The sequence below is a fragment of the Clinocottus analis genome, unplaced genomic scaffold (assembly GCF_023055335.1).
Source record: "Clinocottus analis isolate CAN_PGR_092001 unplaced genomic scaffold, fCliAna1.0.p SCAF_4, whole genome shotgun sequence".
NCBI lineage: Eukaryota > Metazoa > Chordata > Actinopteri > Perciformes > Cottidae > Clinocottus > Clinocottus analis.
The window spans coordinates 19,439,432-19,451,582 of record NW_027176153.1 but is presented as its reverse complement, the minus strand read 5'-3'; the positions used below and the strand labels follow the sequence as shown (position 1 = coordinate 19,451,582).

Genomic DNA, 12,151 nt, shown 5'->3' with positions numbered 1-12,151 from the left:
AGTAACAAGTCCTCCTAAATGAACAACAACACAATACATTGTTTGTCTTTGCTTTTTGAAAAGACTGCAGCTTCTCACGAGAACAGTCTCTCATTGATTTTTGAGGCAAATCGGGCGTTACCATATATATGTTTGTTTAACGACAAAGATGTGATGTCGAAATGCTGAAGCTGTGCAAAATGAAGCATCAATGTGTAAACTATTTATATTTGCATTATGCATTGTGTTTTCTTCATTCTCTGTATTTGTTAAGAGCCAACCACCAACACGTGTCACTCAAATCCAACCAGTCAAAACAAAGCTGAACTTCAGGGATTTTTTTCTCAGCCTGCACGACAGAAAATAAATGCAACACCAGAGCATGATTGTATTTACTCTAAAAGCATGCGCTCCTGTGTGATGTACAAATTAAAGTCGAAGAGATTAGAAGGAGAGACGGGGGGATGAGAGGAAGCAAGAGTGCAAACAGTGACCTTTGGGAGCCCTTGCAATTCTCCAGATGAGATTCATCACCACCAGCAGCAGATTAATAACCAGTTAGATTGCCTCGTGTTGACGGGCAGATGCTCTCCATGCAGGTGGCAAATCAGAGAGGACCGTTTCTGTCATTAGTCAGCCGCTAATGCTCGACTACAGCGCCGCTGAGATGCATCGCGTTCAAGAGGAAGAGGCGGCTCCTTTATGAAAGACCTACATTCATATTTCCAGACAGGGTCCCTTTGGGGAAAGGCTGGAACTGCATTACATCTCCGAGTCATCCTGGATTCGCCCTCCAGCCTCCTGCTGAGGCTCAGGAGCATCTCGCTGCCCCCATTTACCTGCCAGTCTTCGGGAACAGCTGGCCTCCCTCCTGGTGTGAATTATGCAACAGCGGTGTTTACAATAAAGGCGCGCCGCCTGTGGAAACACAAACAAGGACGTATACCCTCGGTCGGGACGGAGGCCGTTCCTGCTGTCTTGCAGTTAGCACGGAGAGGAATTTACAGCTCAGGGTGACCCGCCTCTGAGAATGACGCTCCACGAAGGATGACAAAGAGACCGTAGGTCAAGTCATGTCGAGGAAATTCTAAGCAATACAGACAGCCGGCTGTAGCGACTGAGAGGTTTAGGTACACACACACACACACACACACACACACACACACACACACACGCACTCAAGACAGCAGAGGAATTGCAGAAGTCAGTTCCTCGGCGGTGCTGCTAATCCTGCCGCAGTGGCAGAGCAATACAAGTTTCTCTCTTACATCACACATCTTCTCTCTGAATCCGGTGAAAACACACAGCTCTGATGTCAAGAACAGGGAACACATACATCTATTAAACACTGCGGTTGATTCATAGATATTATTTAGTGTGTTGAATATTCATTGTGTCATGCCGTGTACAACATACAAGGAGGCTGCATAATGAATGTCTGGTGCTCATATGTCAAGATCTGTGACTTTGAGTGCTACTTAAACACAACGAGCTCCACTTTGGGCAACGAATGAATGCACCATGAATAATATATGTTGAGAGTACACCGGAGCACACAAACACGGGCCGACAATCGCGTGTGCCGATGCCGTTTTAAGTTTTTAAGAGTGTGAAGATGGGACCGCATTGTCATGCAAATCTCTCGCAATGCTAATCGCTGAGATAAAACGGAGAGCGCCGGATAGTGTATCGCACTTAGTTTGGGAGGATTTACGCCTGAGGGATTAACAAAGAATGAAACACAATGTTTAGCAAATTGAAACACCCTCAGGAGTACACAGATGATAAAATACAGTTGTCTGTATATATAGTCGCAGGTATAAACTCTCATATGAGGCGAAGTTGCAGCATCCAGATGCGCTGAGGAACAAACACTTTATGAATAAAAATAAAAATAGTAGCACACACCCTGTGTCAAACTGTTCTATTTAGCTTCAAGGTTACAGCGAGGGTGAGTGATCATGAGGGCGTTTGTGCTTAGCGGTCCTCGGGGACGTGTTGTATCTATCTGTGAAAAGGGAGACAGGCTTCAAATTGCCTCACCGCTGAGGATGACACAGTGCACGATAACTCCTTCCAGCTACGGTCAAAGTTTGTGTGTGTGTGTGTGTGTGTGATGAAGGGATGCGGGTGTGTAATGTCAGGAGGTTGGATGTTGTTCTTGACTCTTTGTGGCCCTGACAGCGAAGGGGCTGTGCGGGGTGCACTTGAGAGTCTCCCCTGAACCCGACAGAGGTTGCCAGTTACTAAAGTAGTTCACGAGAGACGAGGGGGTTGAGTCATTAAAAAAATGACTCAAATCAATTAATCAGTTATCAAAATAGTTGCTGATGAATTAAAAAAGTTGACAACTAATCAATGAATTGAAGATACTGGAGTGTTGAGCAGCTAAAGAGTCGGATATTTTCCTGAGTTGGTGGAGGCCAAAACAAAACTAAAAGGAGAATAAATACTTGTTGCACACAAACACAACTAGTCAATGATATGGCTCCTAGTGAATATCAGATAATTAGTACTGAACAAAGAAATTAGATTAAATTAACATATTTTTTAAGTAGCAAATGTTCGTATTGAACACATCACATTAATGACAAAATAGTTTTCCCAACATTATCAACTCCAATAATCACGACTAAAACATGATTTAAGTCTTTTTACGGTTATTTTTTGGCACTCAAACCACATTAAAACTTTAAGGGTTTTTTTTGCGTGCGGCTCAAAAACATAGAACTTCCTTCCTTAAAAGAAAAGTCGTCGCTGAGCATAACCCACGTGTCACTAACGTTACACAACATCTTTCGACTAAACAGATGAGTTGTAGGTTCCGACGTCATTTCTAGGAGTCGAGTACGTGTGTTGATGGTTTTGGCACTCAATGCACGCTACAACTGAAAGTTATTAAACGCCTGCAGTTTTCTAACTTTTCCGTTATCTCAAGCTACGCCGGCGACTTCGCGTTATTATGCGAGATCAGTGTGCGCACAGGCAGGATTAAATCAAAGCGAGAGTCTCCGATTCAAGCTTAGTTTAATCTGCGGTTCACAAAGAGCGACAGTATTGCTTCCTGGAATCCTCAAACTGAAATGCCGTGTGTGTGTGTGTGTGTGTGTGTGTGTGTGTGTGTGTACTGACTTGTATGTCGAAGTGTCGGTGAAAGCGCACATCAACCTTGAATCTTTACATTACCAGTTAGCGTGGACGGTAAATGCTAGTGGAAGCGCTGGAAGGTTTTCAGTCGGTTGTTGGGTTTGATGCTTCCTGCCATCTCTTGGCACGACAGATACACATTGTATGCACCAAGGACGGCCCTTTTTATGTGGGTGTGTGTGTGTGTGTGTGTGTTTTGAGGTGGGTAAATCATTTAATGGCAGTAGGATAGCGACTGCCGGGTTGCTGCTGTCGCAGTAGAGTCACATTAACATATTAAAGGTCATTGTCCTCCTTGGGATACAGGAGATTCTTTAAAATTAAAAGCCTACTAATGAGAGGGGAACATTTTTAGCACATGAAGACCTAGATTTTTATTTTTTTTTTGGTACACTCTGACGATCTCTTCCGCATGGGTAATGTGGGATGAAACGTTTGAATCACGAAGGCGTGAGGAACTTTCACAATCCAGATGTTGCGTTGTGGTTGCCATATGTCCAGCTCAGGGGAAAAGTGTTACCTGAAGTTTTGACATTCCCTATGACACAGACTCTTTGGGTTTGATCCTTTGTTTGAATTTGTACAAATCTACATCGGTCTTAGTCACGTGAGTTAGTGACCTCTATTGACCTCGACCCCCCCCCCCATGAACACAATGTGGAGCCATGCGTGTCAAACGGTGGAGAGAAGAAGCGGTGACGGCGTCTGCGACTGCGAGATGTGGCGTCCATATGGCGCTCGGGGGGCCGAGGCTGTGACACACACGGGGCAAACCGAACCCGGGGTCGGGTCTCAGTTTGAGCGAATGTAATCGGAGGCAGAAGCCAGAAGGCGGCCATCCTGTGGCGTTAATCTTCAGAGGGCTCAGATCTGCTCTCTGACTCCCTATCGAGCTCGCTGTGCGCGCAAACCGGCGACCTCGTGGTGAAGCGACACGCGGAAATTTCAGCTAAGAGAACTGATCACTTGTCGGCGAAGTGAGACATATGACATTAATGAAGACACACAATCAATTTCACTTGGCGTTAATAAGAGGGAATGTTGCTGCTGGTTGGAGTCGGGGATTCATGCATTTTTCTCTGCACAATGCAGCGAGAACGTAATAATTCCCGATAAAAAAGGATTTTTCCCTTCCCATCTTGTCTGCACGCTTGTTACCGCAATGTTCCCACATGCTCGGTCCATCAACACACTGAAGTCAATATGTTTTTCCTGCAGTTCTCTGGACGATGGATGTGAATTTATGCATTTGCTGTAGACCTGCCAGAGGGAAAGCAGGTTTTCCAAACGGCAAAAATATGTTTTGAACACCGGTTTTCTTATATTTGCAGGGAAGTAATTAAAGCCAACTTGTGATTCAAGGGCAGTGGATATATTACAAATGAAACCCTGCGAGCCTTGTCCCTGTCCAAAAAAGTATTTTTATGTATGCACACAAACCACCCACGGACACAATCACCGAGAAGTGCCCCAGAAATTCAAGCAAAGGTTATAGAAATTCTCTTTGTAGTGGCGAAACAAAACATCCCAGAGCTTTGAAAATCACCCTGCATTATTTCTGCAGCATCCTTGACGCTTTTCTGTGGAGCTTCTTCGCTCACACAGCAAACGCCTCTACGAGTCGTGTGCGGCGGCTTCCTCATCAAGGCTGCTTCATTCCTTGTCCGCGTATATAGTTTCTTGTTGTATTATGATTGTAAACCGCGAGCGGAACAAATAAGCCAAATCTTCATCAACAAATGGCCGCGTGATTTAAACCCAATTTGAATGTTTAATATCCCCGAGAAAGGCTATAATTCTTTCGTAAGTTGACTGAAAAATATGGACTGCCGTACGACACTGACATGTACAAACAGCTGTTTCTGGGACCTCCTCACATTGGACACATGAGACATAATTAATCCCCGGGGGACGCAGATTCATTAATCGCTGTGTGCTGATTAATCGTCCCTGGTGAGGAGCGTTCAGCTTAACATGCAAATTTGTGTCAGAGGATCCATTCAGAGAAACGCAGCCCAGGCAGAGACTTATTGTAAAATGACCCATGCAGGCGAGATAACAAGATGCTTGTCAGGGGCCGACTGTAAAACAGTGGTTGCTATTTTTGAGCTCTTATACAAGAAGTGGAACTTGGAGTGGACGAATACCGAGATGCAAAAGAGGAAAGACGGTTGTTCGCTGTGACGTATTGAAAGTGTTTGTCCTTAAGAACACTGCTAAAAACAGCAAAAGGAGAGCAGAGGAGAGAGGAGAAGAGAGGAAGGAAAAGCAGATGGGAGGTGGATGAGATGAGCAAAAAAAGAGAGGAGATGAATGGCAAGGAGAAGAGAAAACAGTAGAGGAGGAGAGTGGAGGAAAAAGGAGAGGTCAGGTGCAGGGAGGTGAAGGAAGGGAAGGAGGAAAAGGGGAAAGAGAAAAAAAGGAGACGGGTAAGAAAAGGTTAAAGGAAAGGAGAGGATGAGATGAGAGGAGGAGGTAAACAGAGGAGAGGAGAGAGGAAAAGAGAGGAGGGAAAAGCAGATGGGAGGTGAATGAGATGAGAAAAAAAGGAATGGCGAGGAGAAGAGAAAAGAGAGGAGAGGATGAGAGGAGAGGAGGAGAGGATATGAGAGAATGAAAGTAAAGGGAAGGACAGGAGAGAAGAAAAAGGAGAGGAGCAGTGAGGAGTTAGAAGGACAGGAGAGGAATGGCAAAGAAAGGAGTAAAGACAAAGGAAAGGAGACGAGAGGAGGAGAGTAGGAGAGTAAGGAAGGGAAGGAGGAACAGAGGAAAGAGAAAAAAGGAGGAGGGTAATAAAAGACTAAAAGAAAGGAGATGATGGAGATGAGATCAGGTAAACAGAGGAGAGGAGAGAGGAGAAGAAAGGTGGGAAAACAGATGGGAGGTAGATGAGATGAGAAAAAAAAGAGAGGAGATGAATGGCAAGGAGAAAAGAAAGGAGGAGAGGAGGAGATTATTGAGCAGAGTGACCCCGATGGCAGGAAAGGTCACTGACTCAGCAGCACAGAGCAGCGTCGGAGGAGGCAGACTTTAATCACCTGCAAACACTTCATCAGCTCCTGCATGAGATGGACCGGGAGCTGCATCACTGAGATCATAAAATCTCTCTCTCTCCGATGTGCCGCAGAGCGAGCTGAGTCGCTCTCGTCCGGGGACGAAATCACACCATTTTGCTCTCCATTTGAATCCTCTTTCATCCGCAACTTTTACAAGGGTGGCGGGGAGACAACGGCCGATCAGATGGAGCTCTGTGACGCGTCGACGACGGAGAGCGGGAAGTGTACACACGGCTCCGCTCGGAGCAGCCTGAACTCAAGTTACACTGATGGCTTGTTGCTATGGCAAATATAGAGAAACAACGGCTCCAAATTATACATCTAGTGTTTTAGACGACGTCAAACGTGGTCACACGCGCCGCGGACGCGTTAGCGTTTGTCTTTTCAGATCATCATAACTCACAGAATTCAGTTCATTTGACTTTTTAAAATTTACAATTCATTGAACTGGCTTTAAAACCAGAGTTGGAGGACCGAAAAGTTACACAATGAAGTTGTGATTGTATAAATCATCACGATAAGTTGAAGCAAAAGACATAAAGACGTAACCATGACTTACTGTTCAAATCCTTTTTCACAGTATGTTTTTTTTTTTTTAGATGACGATGAAGAGGAAAAGAGAAGCGACTGGGCTTTTCATTGAAATGCCAATTAGGCCGATACCTTGTGACATTTCTGCTCTTTCTCTTCTCATGAAACGGCTAACGCGCCCCAGCATGGGCGGTCATACTTCAGGAGGCCCTCACCACGCAGAAGCTCTAACGCACCAAGTCGCACACACGGTTTTAACACTCTTTGCTTTGCTGCCATTTCTAAAAACACAAGATGGAAACCTCTTCTTCTCGTCGAGTATTTGCTCGGCGTGGTGGAAAAGAGCACTCAGACTTTTAACTGAAGTGGAAGTGCAACCATGTAGAAAATACTCCAATAAAAAGCCCGCATCCAAAATAGTATTACAAGTAGTATCAGTGAAAGGCAACAGTCAGCTACATAATATAGTAAGTGCTATATTCCCCCCATCATTGTACGTATGTACATAGATGTTAATGTAAATGTGGTGCCTGTAGATTAGGTACTCTCTTTTTTTTCAAAGGGATTTTATAGTGTAACTGTGTTTCATTCCCTGTATACACTGATTTAATGAAGTTATTTATTTATGCACCCACACATTTTTTTCTATTTGACTTGTAGTTTCTTTTTTTTTAAGCAATTAAATGTTTTATTTAAATGATCGGCTGATTGCTGTCCGTTATATTACTGGATAATAATACTGATGCATTAATGTGGAAGTGCTTTCATGGTTGAAGCGGGTTGAGCTGCAGCTAATTAACTACGTTCTACTGGGTAGTTTAATCTTTAATGCGTTATATATATATATATATATATATATATATATATATATATATATATATATATATATATATATATATATATATGTATATATATATATATATATATATATATATATATATATATATATATAGTAATAATCAGTAAGTCATTTGAAACGACAGTTGTCAAATAAAACAAAGTGGTGGAAATAAACTTTTACATGTACTCATGCTGTGCTTCCGTAAAATGTTAACTTACTTGTACTTGAGTATATACTTGTTCTACATTTTAAGAGGGAAATATCGGAAGATTCAGATTGTTCTTACGAAACCTAATCAATACAATATGCTGTAATATTATGAGCTTCAGCTTTTCTAGCTGCCACATTAAAGTGATGTACATACATTAATATAGATCAGGCTATATATATATATATATATATATATATATATATATATATATATATATATATATATATATATATATATATATATATATATATATATATGTATATATAATATTAAATGTTCCATTATGAATAATGAGTAATTTTGCTTGTGTTACTTTAGGTACAGTACATTTTGATGGTAATACTTATGTACTATTACTGAAGTACTTTCCCTCTGAAATATATTGTGGGATACAAAAATAAGGAAACATAAAATTAAAGCGCTTCAAAAGTGTATTTCAGGACAATAAATGTTCTTCCTCATGGTTCTGAATCTGTAAAGAGCTTTCAGAGGACACAATCCACCAACTACAACCTTCTCTGATGCTTTTCAAACATTCACGCCGACAGTTTGCATGACAGGAATTTAAATGTCAACTTAACCCGTTGAAAGCTGTGAAACCAATTTTGTCTCTAGACCTCTTTTTCTCCTGTGTTTAAGTCGTCGTAGGAACCCCAAATTGATTCCAATACTTGTATTTATTGTATGTATTTGTTCAGCAAAGTGCAAAAAAAGACTTTTAAAAGATAGATTCCCCAAAAATTCCTCCTGGAGCGGTCAATAAGACACCTTTTTGGAAAGATTAGGAACTAAAAAATCTGAATCTGCAACTAAAATCACAATAAAAGAAAAGCTTTGGCCTGTTAGGAAGGAGTTTCAGTCAAAACAACTGTGTCGTTCAGTTCAAAAATGGAAAAATAACTTATTTTATCCCAAAAGATTGTCTGAATGGGGCATGCTGGGACTTAAAATCAGCGCAGGAGGATTTTCGCGCATGGTTTCTAAATGGTTAAAGAGACAGTCCGCCGCCAAAATCACAAATTCCTTTTACCTATCCTTTTATTTGTTAATCCAGGTTGTTTTGGCAATATCAGCCGAAGTGATGTCGGCCTTCTCTCAGATATGATGGGACTGTAGCGTGCTGGACTCAACCGCAGTGTCTCTTGGGCCAAATCAAGCAACCAATCAACAACCAGGACACAATATTGACATTGCGTCGGTCCAAACATCACCTTCAGTTCTCTACCTCTAGTTGTATACGTGACAAACTGGCAGTGAGGCGACAGTAGCTTATTAGAAAATACATCACAAATCGTTAACTACTTTAACATGTCACTAAATAAACGGTTTAGTTTTGATCACAAAGATTAGCAGAATAAAAAAGGAGCCATCAGACACCCATAAAACATAAGCTACAAACATGAGAGCAGCATAGATGCATAATGGAGAAGGATTTAGAGAAAATAAGTATGCATAGTATTTAGTAATATACCAATACTTCGAGTCACCAGCCGCCACTGCTTTTCAGAAAATCAGTCTGTGGACTGTCTTGAGTAACCGCGTCATGATTTCTGGAAAGAGAAATGTTTTTCACATGAATGTTTTTTGGTGCTTTGAGCCCTGCGAGCTGAGTCCCATGTAGTCTTACTATATCGGAGAGAAGGTAGACATGTCTAGTCAGGCATCTACAAAACTAAAGGCGACTCACACCAAAGCAAAAGATGGGTAAGAGGGAAAATGTGCGCTTTTGAGTTTGGGGTGAACTGCCCCTTTAATGTAGTCAATATCCCTGTTTGCGCAGTACTGGTTCAGTTATTGCAAGACTCCACAGGGGGGTTGGTGTGAGAAGACTTTTAAAGCTCTGTGCCCTTTGACGTCACGCTGATGTGTGTGATACTGTACAGCGTCTCGTCTAATCACTCCCTGCAGTAGCCCTGACTAAGCCAGTTTAAAAAAAATATTTTAAAAACACCCACCCACCATTCTGGATCAGAGCCAGCTGGGTTTTTTTTTCTCTCCTCTGGTACAGTATCACCACGGCTGTTGGCTCCTTGGCAGCAGATATGACTTTGACACCCGAGTGAGAGCCGACAGTCCACCACCTCAGAGCTGCTTCGTACAGGAAATGCAGGGCTTTATTTGTGTGTGTGTGTGCGTACGTGTGTGTGTACGTGTGTGTGTGTGTGTGTGTGTGTATATATATATGTGTGCTTGAAATCTCCAGCTGAATGAAAAATGAATATGTATAGCATTAAGCTTCCATCAGGACGTGTAAACCCATTAGCCTGCAGTCCTCCGGCAGCAGCAGAAGCTCGTACGCTGCTACACTGACATCCTTCAGTGTTGCCATCCGCAGATTTGTGGTCCCATTGAGCTGCGGATGAATTATTAATCAGGCTTCCACGATAACAAAATGGGCTTTTAATTGTAGTGACTGGTGTTCGACAACAACTACTGAAACACAGGCCTCGATACAAACTGACTATTGATCCATCGGATGCTGCCTCTTCCTCAGAGTGCTTTATATCCACTCAGGCATCCAGAGGATAGGGGCCCACACAGAAAGATCTTTTTCACTATACTACCCAACATGTTGGTACCAGAAAGCAGTTATTTTCTAAATATTTGAGCAGCAAAAACTGTGGAAACTTCAAAGATGAAGATGGAGAAGGAGCATGCTGCTGCCATTCCGATTTTGTACTCATCAAGAAATGAAGCCATGCAACCAAGTACAAATACATGGTAATTTAGCACTGATTAATTCAAAATCTGCACCGAGTTAAAAGCTGAGTGAGATGCTCCTATTTGTTCTTAAAAGACATGTGCTTTTCTTTTTTTCAAAAACTCTAAATAAACTTTGTTTACCCCCCTCAAAGAAATCATGGAAAACAAGGGTTTGATAACTTCGTCCAACACACACACACACACACACACACACACACACACACACACACACACACACACACACACACACACACACACACACACACACACACACACACACACACACACACACACAGTTGTTATCTCTTCCAAAATGTTTCCCGAGTTCATTAAACATGTCCTGTTGCCAGCCATCCTCAGTAAACGGACTTTGGCTCTTTGGCAGTCAACTTGACATGGCTGTTGACGCGTCATTCACAAGTCACTCATCGGCATCTTGCAGCTATATGGACGCACTGGTGAGTCGACAGGTGAAGAGCGACCTATTTAAAGCCGGCCAAAACCGTCAATTTCAACTCCGGGAAAAAAAAGAAGGGCTATTGTCGATGCAACAATGCAGCCTGATGAGCTCCCATCGAGCCGTCAGTGTTTTTTGACAGAAACCCCGCAACGCCCGACGTTAAAGCCCGAACCTGACAACGAGCTTACCTTTTTCATTGTATTGCGATCAGCTGCAGATGGGTGTCGGTCACACAGGAATAGTTATCCAGCTCTTACATGTCGGCCGTATAATATCACTGTCACCCCGGCGGTGTGTCTGTTTCGGGAAGGTAAACAAGACGAATCCTATAACATTGCTGCACATATAGATGTCTATTTTCTTTCAGTTGTTGTTGGTGGTTATCCCTTGGCTGCATGGCACATCTTCGCAGCGGTCGTCGGTCCTTTCCGCCAGCAGTTCAGCCGGTTAGAGGCTCGCAGATCACCGGTTTACAGAGGGATCCATCGCGGCAGGGAAAACGCAGTTTGGAGGCTGCCGGTGATGCTGCTGCAGCAGCGTTTGGTCCGTCGAGACGCGGGATGAGAGAGGTGGGGGTGGGGGTGGTGGTGGTGGTGGTGGTGGGGGGAGGCGGGTAAGGGGATAGGCATCCGAGGGCCCCGCTACATAAAACGCTCAGCTCCGAAAACGAACTATCAGACCCGAAATCACTGTCTCGTGAGCAAACGGTGGCTGATGAATCATTCTGCGCACAGAGGCAGCATGCGCGCGTGGCTTTTTTTTTCTGTGTCATGTCTGAGGAGTGATGCTCTCTGATGACTCAAGAGACTTTAAAGGGAACATTCATTCAAAAAAAATATATACATGTGTTGCAGTCTAGTATTCTGCGACTGTCATTAATGTGCCAATTATTTTCTCAATTAATCGTATAGACATCATGACTAATGTGTTGCCCCGATCCCAAAGTGAAACATTCAAATTGCGTATTTTGTCCAAAAAAAAAACCTCTCACTATATACTACAGCCTACTTAACAAAAACAATAAGCAGCAAATCCTAAATTAGCATTTTTGCTTGAATCTATCAATATCTAAATACATTTTTCCACCAATCAACTTATCACCGTAACCCTGCTGGAGGAGGGACTGACTCATGGACTCATGGACTCAAAGCCGTTTCGTTTGAAATGTTCTTTTCAAATTAGTTTTATGTGAATGAGTCAGATGAAGAAAATTCCCCACAGAC

General features: G+C 42.8%; 1 protein-coding gene across 3 annotated transcripts in view; it reads right to left on the bottom strand.

The window, feature by feature from the left end:
• Positions 1-11,403, bottom strand: part of dlgap4a (discs, large (Drosophila) homolog-associated protein 4a) — an 81,860-nt gene extending 70,457 nt beyond the window's left edge. For all 3 annotated transcript variants that reach the window (XM_068597428.1, XM_068597430.1, XM_068597429.1), the window contains exon 1: positions 11,117-11,403. The gene's annotated coding sequence lies outside the window, so the exon portion shown is untranslated. The remainder of the gene's footprint in view (positions 1-11,116) is intronic.
• Between the last annotated feature and the right edge of the window lie 748 nt (positions 11,404-12,151).